This window comes from Artemia franciscana, chromosome 1 (assembly GCF_032884065.1).
Source record: "Artemia franciscana chromosome 1, ASM3288406v1, whole genome shotgun sequence".
In the NCBI taxonomy this organism is placed as follows: domain Eukaryota; kingdom Metazoa; phylum Arthropoda; class Branchiopoda; order Anostraca; family Artemiidae; genus Artemia; species Artemia franciscana.
This window is the reverse complement of record NC_088863.1, coordinates 13,467,504-13,482,377: the sequence shown is the minus strand read 5'-3', so window position 1 is coordinate 13,482,377 and position 14,874 is coordinate 13,467,504. Positions and strand designations below refer to the sequence as shown.

Sequence of the window (14,874 nt, the reverse complement as noted above, 5' to 3'; positions counted from 1 at the left end):
TGACTAGGAAACTACATGTATGTGCAGTTTCTCTTCAATTTGAAAACCGTATAACGCATAGAATTGATTCGGATTCATGGACTTTGGTTTCCCCTCGAAAGGGGTGCGCCGATCCCGGAGGTACTGCAATACCGGCCCAACGCGTTAAGGGAGCGGAGCAAGCCCCGACATCCCTCTGGTTTCCAAAAATCAGTTTAATATTCTGGGCCCCATGTAGGGGCCGTATCAGATATTAAGCTGATAAGAACAGATACTACACTTTGATCTTAGCCAAAAGGCCGAGAAGCGATAATTCGACAAAGATTGTCAAAGACTTTATAAGAATACGAATAACAAAGTTTGTCAAAAAATCAGTTTCGGTTGCAATGCTCAAATAATATTCAATTAATTTATTACTTTATCTTTAGATTTTTATAAACAGTATGAAACATTTTCCATAATATCAAAGTTTATCTCAAAATTTTAATGGTAAACGATAAACTTTCCAATCGGGACTTGGACAAAATTGTCATTCAAAAAGCGAAAATCAGAAAAGATGAGCCTTAAATCAGAGATATATTGTCGTGGCCCTTTAGCTGACAATGATCAGAACCAGGGAATGACGTTAATTCGCGGTAATTAAGGGGACGGAGGACAGATACAAGTATTTTTTATTTTTTTTTTTCAAAATGCAGAGAGAACAATTCTCTTGTTTTTTCACTTGCATTTACAAAAATACCCCAAAAACACAGCTTTATTTGCAATAAAAATTGTCAATCCACCAGTTGAAATCACTGGTATTGATCAAAAGCGTCAATTCATGGAAACTGGAGGACAAGGCTGAATCCAGCAGGCTAATAACCTATTTTGTCCGACTCTTTAAAACGTAACGCAATGAATTTAAACCCATCCCTGGGCTTTATCAGATAAATGATTGCTTACTTTATTTTAAAACTATTTATCCTTTTCATTTGTCATTTACTTGATTAATTCTATAATTCCATCTTATTACTAACAATGTAGCCAGAAGACTGTCTTGAAGAATAGATGGCCTTCAAGCATAATTCCAGTTTTATCGTAGAATTTGAGTCTAAGCTTATTAAACAACTGTAAGGTTCGAACCATAAAAAGTGTGTGTGTGGGGGGGGGGGATTTACTATTGGGCAGGAGGTTGGCAACTGCCCCTTCCACACCTTGGTTTTCCCCTCCCCCAAGCCTCATTTTGCCCCCGTCCCCTTGAAATATAGTTTCTTCCAAAATCTTGTCAAAACTAACGTCAACCTAAAAATTCAAGCATCTACAATTTTTTTTTTTAAGTACATTTTTACCTTTATATTACTATAAAATGCCTTTATTTATGCCACTTATAAAAAAGTAAATGATATACATATATATATATATATATATATATATATATATATATATATATATATATATATATATATATATATATATATATATATATATATATATATATATATATATATATATATATATACATATATATATATATATAAATATATATATATATATATATATATATATATATATATATATATATATATATATATATATATATTTATATATATATATATATTTATCTGCGTTATATTTGCATTTAAGCTCCAGGCTTCTCCTTCCTCAGAGACCATTTTCTCGTTCTCCCTTCACATGGAGAATCGCCTGTTGATTCAAGTTTTTTTTTTTTTTTTCAAAATCCAGAGAGAATAATTGTCTTGTTTTTTCACTTGCTTTCACAAAAATACCCCAAAATATATATTTTTATATTATATATATTTGTGTTATATTTGCGTTTAAGCTCCAGGCTTCTCCTTCCTCAGAGACCCTTTTCTCGTTCTCCCTTCACATGGAGAATCGCCTGTTGATTCTCTTTTCCCTTCACACACAGAGCATTTCACACAGAGCATTGTCTCTTGAATCGTTTTCTCCCGCCAGACAGAGTAGTGTGTTTAAAAACCCATGGAATCCCCAAATCAAAGAATTTGCCCCTATAAAATATCAAAACTCCTCATTTTAGAGGAACCTCCTAAACTGGAATGGAAATACTGTTCTTAGACGAGGGAGGAATGAGGACCCCAAGCGAATGGGGGCTCAAGAGCACCTAGGAGTTGGCAAGTTATTGCACCAAACCAAGAGTGCCGTCGAGCATCCCTTACCCGCCCAAAATTCGCTTCCCTGGTTCTAATCTGCAAAAGATAACAGCAAATACTTAGCCAGGAACTTGTCAACTGAAGAGCTATAGCCAACTAGGCAAATAACAACACTAATCACGTCTACTTCATTATAAACATAGCTTATTTAGATAGCTCTGGAAGGTGTGCCATATTTCACAATTACTGTCCCTTTTCGCTATCTGCCCATAACTTCACAATTTGTTTTTCATTTTTGAAAAGATTGGATTTTTGTTCATATTCTGCATTTTCCAGGGTTAGCCTACTTGTCCGACCCCATAATCAAGAGATACGTAGTCTAGAAATATTCAAACATACTACAGTAGTATAGGCTAGTCTGCCTTTCGGCATTCAAAAATTTGTTAAGACTCATCAAGTGCCCCTCCCCACGGTAATCTTTAGTAAAAGGCGAAAGATTAACTCGATATGAGGAGAGGCCAGAGCTATGAAAATTGCCAAGATTGACTTGAGTATATAAAAATAAATCCTAGTAAATCCTCATGTTTTTTTTTTAACAAGGTTCGAAAGCAACAAAAATCCAATATTCAACCAATTAAATACGGGCCAAAAAATCATATGATGAGAAAACATATTCAATGAGCAGCAATTCATGGGCAACTTTAATGACATGGTATCAAAACTACATCCGCAGAAAATAATATAAATATTCAGTAATCAGGCACTTATCAAACATAGATAACTTTTAGTTTGATATGTTGCCAATGCAATTGACTTGATGAAATGTGTGGTGACCAAGGGCATTTCACTTTTTAAGACTAGCCTTTGTGACTTAATTTAAATTTCAGCAATTGGATTCGATTCCTGGTTCAATTTAAAAATCAGTATTTAATAATTACAGAGTATTTTTAAAAACAAAATGCATCAGGAATTCAATGAGTTTAGGCAATTTAATTTAATTATGGCGACTGGTCATTGATACCATCCTTTGCTTTAACACAAGACTGAGAAAAACAAAATATATTTATTTCAGACATGTTCTGGAGAAAAACAACATCAACTTGTATACTTTCTTTTTTCAACTCACAGCTATGGGACCTAAACGATGGGCTCAAAGGAAAAACAAAAACTTTTCAATATGTGGACAGGGGTCCGCGCGAACGCAGTCCCCCACTACCAAAAATTACGCTGTTGAGTTACCCCCATTTGGGGTAATCACAGGGGTCAGCCAATCCGAAGTGCAATGGAAAGGCCTCACCCTGGGAGCGCCTCCTTCATGATCAAGGCAGCTCCCCAGCCAGGTAAGTATGAATTGGTAGAAATCTAACATTTTACTAATATCTTTCGACATAAATCCGGTTGCTTTGAATGCCATTCGAAAACTCTAATTTACTAAACACATGCAGCTTTAGAAAACTTTTTCACAGCAGTGAATCAAGTCTCTAAATTATTTTTATACATAGCAATGTCCCATTTCATTTTCATATGCAAACGTCTTAATCATTTAAATGCAACTTTATCTTTATGAGAAAAGAAAATCAGGGGTTTCTCGCTCTCTCATCAATACGACTGAAAAGTCGAAACTTTTAATTTCTAAGAGCCCAGTGGCCGTTCTACTGACTATACCAATTATTTTCTCGCCAAAAACCATTGGGGGCTTTAGCCATTACAAATATCAACAACTCGCCGTAGAACCAAGTCGTCTGAGGCCAAAAACAATCACTTCAGCAATTTTATCGAATATTGGTTCAATATGAAATTTCAGCAGTTTATAATTATGAACTATTTTCGATAAAGATGCATGAGAACTTTGATCCAGCTTGGGCACTTTAAATTAACTATGCCGAGTAGTCACTGGCTTTTTTACCTTTTAATTTTTGTAAATTATATACACTGATTCTTCTTTTCGGATGAAAATAAAAAATTCCGAATATATTTAGTGACTAGGAAACTACATGTATGTGCAGTTTCTCTTCAATTTGAAAACCGTATAACGCATAGAATTGATTCGGATTCATGGACTTTGGTTTCCCCTCGAAAGGGGTGCGCCGATCCCGGAGGTACTGCAATACCGGCCCAACGCGTTAAGGGAGCGGAGCAAGCCCCGACATCCCTCCGGTTTCCAAAAATCAGTTTAATATTCTGGGCCCCATGTAGGGGCCGTATCAGATATTAAGCTGATAAGAACAGATACTACACTTTGATCTTAGCCAAAAGGCCGAGAAGCGATAATTCGACAAAGATTGTCAAAGACTTTATAAGAATACGAATAACAAAGTTTGTCAAAAAATCAGTTTCGGTTGCAATGCTCAAATAATATTCAATTAATTTATTACTTTATCTTTAGATTTTTATAAACAGTATGAAACATTTTCCATAATATCAAAGTTTATCTCAAAATTTTAATGGTAAACGATAAACTTTCCAATCGGGACTTGGACAAAATTGTCATTCAAAAAGCGAAAATCAGAAAAGATGAGCCTTAAATCAGAGATATATTGTCGTGGCCCTTTAGCTGACAATGATCAGAACCAGGGAATGACGTTAATTCGCGGTAATTAAGGGGACGGAGGACAGATACAAGTATTTTTTATTTTTTTTTTTCAAAATGCAGAGAGAACAATTCTCTTGTTTTTTCACTTGCATTTACAAAAATACCCCAAAAACACAGCTTTATTTGCAATAAAAATTGTCAATCCACCAGTTGAAATCACTGGTATTGATCAAAAGCGTCAATTCATGGAAACTGGAGGACAAGGCTGAATCCAGCAGGCTAATAACCTATTTTGTCCGACTCTTTAAAACGTAACGCAATGAATTTAAACCCATCCCTGGGCTTTATCAGATAAATGATTGCTTACTTTATTTTAAAACTATTTATCCTTTTCATTTGTCATTTACTTGATTAATTCTATAATTCCATCTTATTACTAACAATGTAGCCAGAAGACTGTCTTGAAGAATAGATGGCCTTCAAGCATAATTCCAGTTTTATCGTAGAATTTGAGTCTAAGCTTATTAAACAACTGTAAGGTTCGAACCATAAAAAGTGTGTGTGTGGGGGGGGGTGATTTACTATTGGGCAGGAGGTTGGCAACTGCCCCTTCCACACCTTGGTTTTCCCCTCCCCCAAGCCTCATTTTGCCCCCGTCCCCTTGAAATATAGTTTCTTCCAAAATCTTGTCAAAACTAACGTCAACCTAAAAATTCAAGCATCTACAATTTTTTTTTTTAAGTACATTTTTACCTTTATATTACTATAAAATGCCTTTATTTATGCCACTATAAAAAAGTAAATGATATACATATATATATATATATATATATATATATATATATATATATATATATATATATATATATATATATATATATATATATATATATATATATATATATATATATATATATATATATATATATATATATATATATATATATATATATATATATATATATATATATATATATATATATATATATATATATATATATATATACATATATATATATATAAATATATATATATATATATATATATATATATATATATATATATATATATATATATATATATATATATATATATGTATATATATATATATATATATATATATATATATATATATATATATATATATATATATATATATATATATATATATATATATATATATATATATATATATATATATATATATATTTATATATATATATTTATCTGCGTTATATTTGCATTTAAGCTCCAGGCTTCTCCTTCCTCAGAGACCATTTTCTCGTTCTCCCTTCACATGGAGAATCGCCTGTTGATTCAAGTTTTTTTTTTTTTTCAAAATCCAGAGAGAATAATTGTCTTGTTTTTTCACTTGCTTTCACAAAAATACCCCAAAATATATATTTTTATATTATATATATTTGTGTTATATTTGCGTTTAAGCTCCAGGCTTCTCCTTCCTCAGAGACCCTTTTCTCGTTCTCCCTTCACATGGAGAATCGCCTGTTGATTCTCTTTTCCCTTCACACACAGAGCATTTCACACAGAGCATTGTCTCTTGAATCGTTTTCTCCCGCCAGACAGAGTAGTGTGTTTAAAAACCCATGGAATCCCCAAATCAAAGAATTTGCCCCTATAAAATATCAAAACTCCTCATTTTAGAGGAACCTCCTAAACTGGAATGGAAATACTGTTCTTAGACGAGGGAGGAATGAGGACCCCAAGAGAATGGGGGCTCAAGAGCACCTAGGACTTGGCAAGTTATTGCACCAAACCAAGAGTGCCGTCGAGCATCCCTTACCCGCCCAAAATTCGCTTCCCTGGTTCTAATCTGCAAAAGATAACAGCAAATACTTAGCCAGGAACTTGTCAACTGAAGAGCTATAGCCAACTAGGCAAATAACAACACTAATCACGTCTACTTCATTATAAACATAGCTTATTTAGATAGCTCTGGAAGGTGTGCCATATTTCACAATTACTGTCCCTTTTCGCTATCTGCCCATAACTTCACAATTTGTTTTTCATTTTTGAAAAGATTGGATTTTTGTTCATATTCTGCATTTTCCAGGGTTAGCCTACTTGTCCGACCCCATAATCAAGAGATACGTAGTCTAGAAATATTCAAACATACTACAGTAGTATAGGCTAGTCTGCCTTTCGGCATTCAAAAATTTGTTAAGACTCATCAAGTGCCCCTCCCCACGGTAATCTTTAGTAAAAGGCGAAAGATTAACTCGATATGAGGAGAGGCCAGAGCTATGAAAATTGCCAAGATTGACTTGAGTATATAAAAATAAATCCTAGTAAATCCTCATGTTTTTTTTTTAACAAGGTTCGAAAGCAACAAAAATCCAATATTCAACCAATTAAATACGGGCCAAAAAATCATATGATGAGAAAACATATTCAATGAGCAGCAATTCATGGGCAACTTTAATGACATGGTATCAAAACTACATCCGCAGAAAATAATATAAATATTCAGTAATCAGGCACTTATCAAACATAGATAACTTTTAGTTTGATATGTTGCCAATGCAATTGACTTGATGAAATGTGTGGTGACCAAGGGCATTTCACTTTTTAAGACTAGCCTTTGTGACTTAATTTAAATTTCAGCAATTGGATTCGATTCCTGGTTCAATTTAAAAATCAGTATTTAATAATTACAGAGTATTTTTAAAAACAAAATGCATCAGGAATTCAATGAGTTTAGGCAATTTAATTTAATTATGGCGACTGGTCATTGATACCATCCTTTGCTTTAACACAAGACTGAGAAAAACAAAATATATTTATTTCAGACATGTTCTGGAGAAAAACAACATCAACTTGTATACTTTCTTTTTTCAACTCACAGCTATGGGACCTAAACGATGGGCTCAAAGGAAAACAAAAACTTTTCAATATGTGGACAGGGGTCCGCGCGAACGCAGTCCCCCACTACCAAAAATTACGCTGTTGAGTTACCCCCATTTGGGGTAATCACAGGGGTCAGCCAATCCGAAGTGCAATGGAAAGGCCTCACCCTGGGAGCGCCTCCTTCATGATCAAGGCAGCTCCCCAGCCAGGTAAGTATGAATTGGTAGAAATCTAACATTTTACTAATATCTTTCGACATAAATCCGGTTGCTTTGAATGCCATTCGAAAACTCTAATTTACTAAACACATGCAGCTTTAGAAAACTTTTTCACAGCAGTGAATCAAGTCTCTAAATTATTTTTATACATAGCAATGTCCCATTTCATTTTCATATGCAAACGTCTTAATCATTTAAATGCAACTTTATCTTTATGAGAAAAGAAAATCAGGGGTTTCTCGCTCTCTCATCAATACGACTGAAAAGTCGAAACTTTTAATTTCTAAGAGCCCAGTGGCCGTTCTACTGACTATACCAATTATTTTCTCGCCAAAAACCATTGGGGGCTTTAGCCATTACAAATATCAACAACTCGCCGTAGAACCAAGTCGTCTGAGGCCAAAAACAATCACTTCAGCAATTTTATCGAATATTGGTTCAATATGAAATTTCAGCAGTTTATAATTATGAACTATTTTCGATAAAGATGCATGAGAACTTTGATCCAGCTTGGGCACTTTAAATTAACTATGCCGAGTAGTCACTGGCTTTTTTACCTTTTAATTTTTGTAAATTATATACACTGATTCTTCTTTTCGGATGAAAATAAAAAATTCCGAATATATTTAGTGACTAGGAAACTACATGTATGTGCAGTTTCTCTTCAATTTGAAAACCGTATAACGCATAGAATTGATTCGGATTCATGGACTTTGGTTTCCCCTCGAAAGGGGTGCGCCGATCCCGGAGGTACTGCAATACCGGCCCAACGCGTTAAGGGAGCGGAGCAAGCCCCGACATCCCTCCGGTTTCCAAAAATCAGTTTAATATTCTGGGCCCCATGTAGGGGCCGTATCAGATATTAAGCTGATAAGAACAGATACTACACTTTGATCTTAGCCAAAAGGCCGAGAAGCGATAATTCGACAAAGATTGTCAAAGACTTTATAAGAATACGAATAACAAAGTTTGTCAAAAAATCAGTTTCGGTTGCAATGCTCAAATAATATTCAATTAATTTATTACTTTATCTTTAGATTTTTATAAACAGTATGAAACATTTTCCATAATATCAAAGTTTATCTCAAAATTTTAATGGTAAACGATAAACTTTCCAATCGGGACTTGGACAAAATTGTCATTCAAAAAGCGAAAATCAGAAAAGATGAGCCTTAAATCAGAGATATATTGTCGTGGCCCTTTAGCTGACAATGATCAGAACCAGGGAATGACGTTAATTCGCGGTAATTAAGGGGACGGAGGACAGATACAAGTATTTTTTATTTTTTTTTTCAAAATGCAGAGAGAACAATTCTCTTGTTTTTTCACTTGCATTTACAAAAATACCCCAAAAACACAGCTTTATTTGCAATAAAAATTGTCAATCCACCAGTTGAAATCACTGGTATTGATCAAAAGCGTCAATTCATGGAAACTGGAGGACAAGGCTGAATCCAGCAGGCTAATAACCTATTTTGTCCGACTCTTTAAAACGTAACGCAATGAATTTAAACAAGTTTCCGATGGGTTTTTATTTTTTATTTTTCAATCACTCCCTCCAAAATGATTTTCCAGACACAGCCCGGGGGAGATAAATCCATCCCTGGCTTTATCAGATAAATGATTGCTTACTTTATTTTAAAACTATTTATCCTTTTCATTTGTCATTTACTTGATTAATTCTATAATTCCATCTTATTACTAACAATGTAGCCAGAAGACTGTCTTGAAGAATAGATGGCCTTCAAGCATAATTCCAGTTTTATCGTAGAATTTGAGTCTAAGCTTATTAAACAACTGTAAGGTTCGAACCATACAAAGTGGGGGGGGGGGGGGGTAATTTACTATTGGGAAGGAGGTTGGCAACTGCCCCTTCCACACCTTGGTTTTCCCCTCCCCCAAGCCTCATTTTGCCCCCGTCCCCTTGAAATATAGTTTCTTCCAAAATCTTGTCAAAACTAAGGTCAACCTAAAAATTCAAGCATCTACAATTTTTTTTTTTAAAGTACATTTTTACCTTTATAGTACTATAAAATACCTTTATTTATGCCACTATAAAAAAGTAAATGATATACATATATATATATATACATATATATATATATATATATATATATATATATATATATATATATATATATATATATATTTATCTGCGTTATATTTGCATTTAAGCTCCAGGCTTCTCCTTCCTCAGAGACCATTTTCTCGTTCTCCCTTCACATGGAGAATCGCCTGTTGATTCAAGTTTTTTTTTTTTTTTTTTTCAAAATCCAGAGAGAATAATTGTCTTGTTTTTTCACTTGCTTTCACAAAAATACCCCAAAATATATATTTTTATATTATATATATTTGTGTTATATTTGCGTTTAAGCTCCAGGCTTCTCCTTCCTCAGAGACCCTTTTCTCGTTCTCCCTTCACATGGAGAATCGCCTGTTGATTCTCTTTTCCCTTCACACACAGAGCATTTCACACAGAGCATTGTCTCTTGAATCGTTTTCTCCCGCCAGACAGAGTAGTGTGTTTAGAAACCATGGAATCCCCAAATCAAAGAATTTGCCCCTATAAAATATCAAAACTCCTCATTTTAGAGGAACCTCCTAAACTGGAATGGAAATACTGTTCTTAGACGAGGGAGGAATGAGGACCCCAAGAGAATGGGGGCTCAAGAGCACCTAGGACTTGGCAAGTTATTGCACCAAACCAAGAGTGCCGTCGAGCATCCCTTACCCGCCCAAAATTCGCTTCCCTGGTTGTAATCTGCAAAAGATAACAGCAAATACTTAGCCAGGAACTTGTCAACTGAAGAGCTATAGCCAACTAGGCAAATAACAACACTAATCACGTCTACTTCACTATAAACATAGCTTATTTAGATACCTCTGGAAGGTGTGCCATATTTCACAATTACTGTCCCTTTTCGCTATCTGCCCATAACTTCACAATTTGTTTTTCATTTTTGAAAAGATTGGATTTTTGTTCATATTCTGCATTTTCCAGGGTTAGCCTACTTGTCCGACCCCATAATCAAGAGATACGTAGTCTAGAAATGTTCAAACATACTACAGTAGTATAGGCTAGTCTGCCTTTCGGCATTCAAAAATTTGTTAAGACTCATCAAGTGCCCCTCCCCACGGTAATCTTTAGTAAAAGGCGAAAGATTAACTCGATATGAGGAGAGGCCAGAGCTATGAAAATTGCCAAGATTGACTTGAGTATATAAAAATAAATCCTAGTAAATCCTCATGTTTTTTTTTAACAAGGTTCGAAAGCAACAAAAATCCAATATTGAACCAATTAAATACGGGCCAAAAAATCATATGATGAGAAAACATATTCAATGAGCAGCAATTCATGGGCAACTTTAATGACATGGTATCAAAACTACATCCGCAGAAAATAATATAAATATTCAGTAATCAGGCACTTATCAAACATAGATAACTTTTAGTTTGATATGTTGCCAATGCAATTGACTTGATGAAATGTGTGGTGACCAAGGGCATTTCACTTTTTAAGACTAGCCTTTGTGACTTAATTTAAATTTCAGCAATTGGATTCGATTCCTGGTTCAATTTAAAAATCAGTATTTAATAATTACAGAGTATTTTTAAAAACAAAATGCATCAGGAACTCAATGAGTTTAGGCAATTTAATTTAATTATGGCGACTGGTCATTGATACCATCCTTTGCTTTAACACAAGACTAAGAAAAACAAAATATATTTATTTCAGACATGTTCTGGAGAAAATTCCAGAACCATCTTCTATAGAGTATACGCTCAACCCTCTCCGTAATATTTCAAATATGTAAGTTTATCAGAAAATTAATTTTTTCAATAGGGCCAAATGATCAATTTTACTCAAATCTTAACAACATCAACTTGTATACTTTCTTTTTTCAACTCACAACTATGTGACCTAAACGATGGGCTCAAAGGAAAAACAAAACTTTTCAATATGTGGACAGGGGTCCGCGCGAACGCAGTCCCCCACTACCAAAAATTACGCTGTTGAGTTACCCCCATTTGGGGTAATCACAGGGGTCAGCCAATCCGAAGTGCAATGGAAAGGCCTCACCCTGGGAGCGCCTCCTTCATGATCAAGGCAGCTCCCCAGCCAGGTAAGTATGAATTGGTAGAAATCTAACATTTTACTAATATCTTTCGACATAAACCCGGTTGCTTTGAATGCCATTCGGAAACTCTAATTTATTAAACACATGCAGCTTTAGAAAACTTTTTCACAGCAGTGAATCAAGTCTCTAAATTATTTTTGAAAATAGCAATGTCCCATTTCATTTTCATATGCAAACGTCTTAATCATTTAAATGCAACTTTATCTTTATGAGAAAAGAAAATCAGGGGTTTCTCGCTCTCTCATCAATACGACTGAAAAGTCGAAACTTTTAATTTCTAAGAGCCCAGTGGCCGTTCTACTGACTATACCAATTATTTTCTCGCCAAAAACCATTGGGGGCTTTAGCCATTACGAATATCAACAACTCGCCGCAGAACCAAGTCGTCTGAGGCCAAAAACAATCACTTCAGCAATTTTATCGAATATTGGTTCAATATGAAATTTCAGCAGTTTATAATTATGAACTATTTTCGATAAAGATGCATGAGAACTTTGATCCAGCTTGGGCACTTTAAATTAACTATGCCGAGTAGTCACTGGCTTTTTTACCTTTTAATTTTTGTAAATTATATACACTGGTTCTTCTTTTCGGATGAAAATAAAAAATTCCGAATATATTTAATGACTAGGTAGCTACATGTATGTGCAGTTTCTCTTCAATTTGAATACCGTATAACGCATAGAATTGATTCGGATTCATGGACTTTGGTTTCCCCTCGAAAGGGGTGCGCCGATCCCGGAGGTACTGCAATACCGGGCCAACCCGTGAAGGGGAGCGGAGCAAGCCCCGACATCCCTCCGGTTTCCAAAAATCAGTTTAATATTCTGGGCCCCATGTAGGGGCCGTATCAGATATTAAGCTGATAAGAACAGATACTACACTTTGATCTTAGCCAAAAGGCCGAGAAGCGATAATTCGACAAAGATTGTCAAAGACTTTATAAGAATACGAATAACAAAGTTTGTCAAAAAATCAGTTTCGGTTGCAATGCTCAAATAATATTCAATTAATTTATTACTTTATCTTTAGATTTTTATAAACAGTATGAAACATTTTCCATAATATCAAAGTTTATCTCAAAATTTTAATGGTAAACGATAAACTTTCCAATCGAGACTTGGACAAAATTGTCATTCAAAAAGCGAAAATCAGAAAAGATGAGCCTTAAATCAGAGATATATTGTCATGGCCCTTTAGCTGACAATGATCAGAACCAGGGAATGACGTTAATTCGCGGTAATTAAGGGGACGGAGGACAGATACAAGTATTTTTTTTTTTTTTCAAAATCCAGAGAGAACAATTCTCTTGTTTTTTCACTTGCATTTACAAAAATACCCCAAAAACACAGCTTTATTTGCAATAAAAATTGTCAATCCACCAGTTGAAATCACTGGTATTGATCAAAAGCGTCAATTCATGGAAACTGGAGTTCAAGGCTGAATCCAGCAGGCTAATAACCTATTTTGTCCGACTCTTTAAAACGTAACGCAATGAATTTAAACAAGTTTCCGATGGGTTTTTATTTTTTATTTTTCAATCACTCCCTCCAAAATGATTTTCCAGACACAGCCCGGGGGAGATAAATCCATCCCTGGGCTTTATCAGATAAATGATTGCTTACTTTATTTTAAAACTATTTATCCTTTTCATTTGTCATTTACTTGATTAATTCTATAATTCCATCTTATTACTAACAATGTAGCCAGAAGACTGTCTTGAAGAATAGATGGCCTTCAAGCATAATTCCAGTTTTATCGTAGAATTTGAGTCTAAGCTTATTAAACAACTGTAAGGTTCGAACCATACAAAGTGGGGGGGGGGGGTAATTTACTATTGGGAAGGAGGTTGGCAACTGCCCCTTCCACACCTTGGTTTTCCCCTCCCCCAAGCCTCATTTTGCCCCCGTCCCCTTGAAATATAGTTTCTTCCAAAATCTTGTCAAAACTAACGTCAACCTAAAAATTCAAGTATCTACAATTTTTTTTTTTTAAGTACATTTTTACCTTTATAGTACTATAAAATACCTTTATTTATGCCACTATAAAAAAGTAAATGATATACATATATATATATATACATATATATATATATATATATATATATATATATATATATATATATATATATATATATATATATATATATATATATATATATTTATCTGCGTTATATTTGCATTTAAGCTCCAGGCTTCTCCTTCCTCAGAGACCATTTTCTCGTTCTCCCTTCACATGGAGAATCGCCTGTTGATTCAAGTTTTTTTTTTTTTTTTTTTCAAAATCCAGAGAGAATAATTGTCTTGTTTTTTCACTTGCTTTCACAAAAATACCCCAAAATATATATTTTTATATTATATATATTTGTGTTATATTTGCGTTTAAGCTCCAGGCTTCTCCTTCCTCAGAGACCCTTTTCTCGTTCTCCCTTCACATGGAGAATCGCCTGTTGATTCTCTTTTCCCTTCACACACAGAGCATTTCACACAGAGCATTGTCTCTTGAATCGTTTTCTCCCGCCAGACAGAGTAGTGTGTTTAGAAACCCATGGAATCCCCAAATCAAAGAATTTGCCCCTATAAAATATCAAAACTCCTCATTTTAGAGGAACCTCCTAAACTGGAATGGAAATACTGTTCTTAGACGAGGGAGGAATGAGGACCCCAAGAGAATGGGGGCTCAAGAGCACCTAGGACTTGGCAAGTTATTGCACCAAACCAAGAGTGCCGTCGAGCATCCCTTACCCGCCCAAAATTCGCTTCCCTGGTTGTAATCTGCAAAAGATAACAGCAAATACTTAGCCAGGAACTTGTCAACTGAAGAGCTATAGCCAACTAGGCAAATAACAACACTAATCACGTCTACTTCACTATAAACATAGCTTATTTAGATACCTCTGGAAGGTGTGCCATATTTCACAATTACTGTCCCTTTTCGCTATCTGCCCATAACTTCACAATTTGTTTTTCATTTTTGAAAAGATTGGATTTTTGTTCATATTCTGCATTTTCCAGGGTTAGCCTACTTGT

The 14,874-nt window shown here is 34.6% G+C and overlaps 1 protein-coding gene and 10 non-coding genes across 11 annotated transcripts in view; all 11 read right to left on the bottom strand.

Annotated features, from left to right (window-relative positions):
• Window positions 1-14,874, bottom strand: part of LOC136025983 (bestrophin-2a-like) — a 142,582-nt gene that overhangs the window by 35,983 nt on the left and 91,725 nt on the right. The gene's annotated exons all lie outside the window — the stretch shown is intronic.
• On the bottom strand, window positions 99-290 carry LOC136033793 (U2 spliceosomal RNA). The gene has a single exon (XR_010619019.1). It is a non-coding gene; the product is annotated as a U2 spliceosomal RNA (small nuclear RNA).
• On the bottom strand, window positions 2,501-2,616 carry LOC136033837 (U5 spliceosomal RNA). Its single transcript, XR_010619032.1, has one exon. It is a non-coding gene; the product is annotated as a U5 spliceosomal RNA (small nuclear RNA).
• Window positions 3,275-3,438, bottom strand: LOC136033771 (U1 spliceosomal RNA). The gene has a single exon (XR_010619015.1). It is a non-coding gene; the product is annotated as a U1 spliceosomal RNA (small nuclear RNA).
• Window positions 4,168-4,359, bottom strand: LOC136033809 (U2 spliceosomal RNA). Its single transcript, XR_010619023.1, has one exon. It is a non-coding gene; the product is annotated as a U2 spliceosomal RNA (small nuclear RNA).
• On the bottom strand, window positions 6,769-6,884 carry LOC136033834 (U5 spliceosomal RNA). The gene has a single exon (XR_010619031.1). It is a non-coding gene; the product is annotated as a U5 spliceosomal RNA (small nuclear RNA).
• Window positions 7,542-7,705, bottom strand: LOC136033767 (U1 spliceosomal RNA). Its single transcript, XR_010619012.1, has one exon. It is a non-coding gene; the product is annotated as a U1 spliceosomal RNA (small nuclear RNA).
• Window positions 8,435-8,626, bottom strand: LOC136033797 (U2 spliceosomal RNA). Its single transcript, XR_010619020.1, has one exon. It is a non-coding gene; the product is annotated as a U2 spliceosomal RNA (small nuclear RNA).
• Window positions 10,782-10,897, bottom strand: LOC136033829 (U5 spliceosomal RNA). Its single transcript, XR_010619030.1, has one exon. It is a non-coding gene; the product is annotated as a U5 spliceosomal RNA (small nuclear RNA).
• Window positions 11,675-11,838, bottom strand: LOC136033762 (U1 spliceosomal RNA). Its single transcript, XR_010619011.1, has one exon. It is a non-coding gene; the product is annotated as a U1 spliceosomal RNA (small nuclear RNA).
• On the bottom strand, window positions 12,568-12,760 carry LOC136033791 (U2 spliceosomal RNA). The gene has a single exon (XR_010619018.1). It is a non-coding gene; the product is annotated as a U2 spliceosomal RNA (small nuclear RNA).